Source organism: Penaeus vannamei, chromosome 31 (assembly GCF_042767895.1).
Source record: "Penaeus vannamei isolate JL-2024 chromosome 31, ASM4276789v1, whole genome shotgun sequence".
NCBI lineage: Eukaryota > Metazoa > Arthropoda > Malacostraca > Decapoda > Penaeidae > Penaeus > Penaeus vannamei.
Window position 1 is genome coordinate 25,285,437 of NC_091579.1, and position 2,500 is coordinate 25,287,936.

General features: G+C 34.1%; 2 protein-coding genes across 3 annotated transcripts in view; one reads left to right on the forward strand and one right to left on the reverse strand.

The window, feature by feature from the left end:
• Amacr (Alpha-methylacyl-CoA racemase) overlaps positions 1-2,500 on the reverse strand; it is a 408,326-nt gene that overhangs the window by 73,968 nt on the left and 331,858 nt on the right. The window lies entirely within an intron of this gene.
• Positions 1-2,500, forward strand: part of LOC138867608 (major facilitator superfamily domain-containing protein 12-like) — a 43,680-nt gene that overhangs the window by 21,746 nt on the left and 19,434 nt on the right. Inside the window, exon 1 of one of the 2 annotated variants that reach the window (XM_070143973.1) lies at positions 2,255-2,371. The exons of the other annotated variant lie outside the window; for it this stretch is intronic. The gene's annotated coding sequence lies outside the window, so the exon portion shown is untranslated. Of the gene's footprint in view, positions 1-2,254; positions 2,372-2,500 lie in introns of those variants that run through there. 2 annotated transcript variants of the gene reach the window in all.

Sequence of the window (2,500 nt, forward strand, 5' to 3'; positions counted from 1 at the left end):
TTATTATTATTATTATTATAACAATATTGAGAATGATATCACTAACAGTAATGATAATAATGTTGATAATGATGATGATAACAATATTAACAATATAGTAATGATGATAATGATAATAATATTAACATAGTAATATTGATAATAACAATAATAAGGATAATAAGATTAATATGGATACTATCTTTATTAATGCTGCTACCACCAATACCGCCATTAATAATAATAACAATAATGAAGATAATAATAATGATAATAATAATAATATCACTATTATTATCATAATCATAATCATTGCTATTGCCTATATCATTATTTTCTATATAATAATCATATTTAAAGACAACAGTAATAGCTGTAATTATGATTTATTAGTGTGATAATCATAATATCAATGATAATCATGATGACTACAACCCCGACAAAAATAATAATCAGCATTACCATTATTATTACTACTAGTTGTAGTAATAATAGTAGTAGTAGTAGTAGAAATAGAAGTATTAGTGGTGGTAGTAGTAGTAGGTAATGTGGTAGTAGTAGTAGCATAGGTAAAAGTAGAAGTAGTAGTAGTAGTGGTAGTAGTAGTAGTAGGTGATGTGGTAGTAGTAGTAGAAATAGTGGTATCCTTACAACACAGTATCTATAATGATTAAACAACAGTAGTGATAACAGTGATTGCTGCCGTCTTATAATTAACATTAATACTACTGATATTGTCCGTGTTTTGGACATCACAGACGACAAAACGAAGAAAATGGGATAAACTCATTATGTCACTCCTATTTCAAGTGTTTTTTTCCGAGTGCGCACTTAGCAGTCTTCGAAAAGTTACATCACGCTGATAGTTCCATCGTAGTACAAACTCAGAGCAGTTGGAATGTGTATGTGAATGTGAAGGTGTAAGATCTGTATAAACAAAGGGTTTTTTTAAATGTAAAATTGATAATCGTTTTAGAGGTACTATCTTTTGGCCGTGAAGTACAGACGCACCTCGAAGACAGTGTAACCGTTAATACTTGTCCTACGGGATTCACCTGTTTAACTGATGTGTCGGAATTCCGTTTAGTCGTGACAGAACCGTGCATTCGTGTTTCCCACAAGCATAAGGTGACTTAAACATCTCTATTCTCAGGCGTTTTGCATTTTTTTTTAATATCACAGAAGCGCCTGAAATCAAACTCTACCCCGAGGAAGCCAGTTGACTCTGGAGGCACTCGTTTTCAAATTCAACACATGGAAAAGGCTGAGATCAAATTGGCAACTCGAGGAGGTGTCATGGCGATTGTTCAAGGAAAAAATATACATCAAAATCATTACTTTCCATCCTTTTTGAAAATTAAAAAGACCAAAATAATCGACCATATTCACAAAGCATCCGTAACTTTTGTGACATCATAATAAACCCCTTGTGCTCAAAAAAAAAATAATAATAATAAATAAAAAAATAATAATAATAATAATAAAGTAATAATAATCAGACGCCATGACACCTCGAGTTGCTACTGATCTAGCCTTCCCCTTAAAACACCAGCCGGAATCCAGCCCGGGGACACGAACAAACGACCTCTGCAATGGAAGTCAAGCGACGTCTAACTGAACCACGCTTGGGTCCATCTTTTTTTTCCATTCTGTGCTTCTCTGATCAATTTATAATAATCTCAATGACCCTGTTCAGTGACTGTCATTTTTTCATACTCAGTTATTACTTGCTATCAATAGTGTAGTGCTGTCAGTAGCAATAGGACAAGTGCACTTATGGAAAAAATTCCAAGTTATTGATATCAGAGATATAATTATATAAGTACTGGTGGTGAGATAAAATTCTGTTTAATTCAACGTCATATTTTTCATATAACTCCATGGCCCCCAGAAAGTACCCCGTGGCCCCCTGGTTGTGCTAGAGGCTATGATAAAATAGTTACTTTGAAGCACTTGCAATTCACAATAACGAACATATGAAATACCTGAATTTCATTAAAAAAACAAACAGTTTAAGTACCTGAATTTTACGAAAACGAACATTTGGAATAACTCAACCTCACGAGAACGAACACTCACGTGAAATCCAGATACTTACATTAGTTCTGCCTACTAACCGTAAAGTACCAAAAATAGCCTATCTCTCTCCGAACTACTAAGCCCGAGTTATGAAAACACAGCAATAAACAAAACCAGCATTCTTTTATCAATCGATTTTATCTAACAGATGTCGCACTCTAATCACTCCATATCTCAAAGAACGATAGGTTTGGGCGTGTGATATCATCAAAGCTAATTTAGACTGAATTGATTATACTATAACTAGCTTGTCCTGGCAGGCTTGGTAGCCATTCCATCGCCAACTTGTCTGCTGTCAACACGTGTTACAGCGGTAGGTGTTTCAGTTCCTTCGAAGCTGTTCCGAGTGTTTGAATCATATGGGGTCTGCTGTTCTTGATGTTTATTTCATTTTATTTTATTTATTCACGTAATTCTAAATGCGCCTGAGAACTCTCTTCGT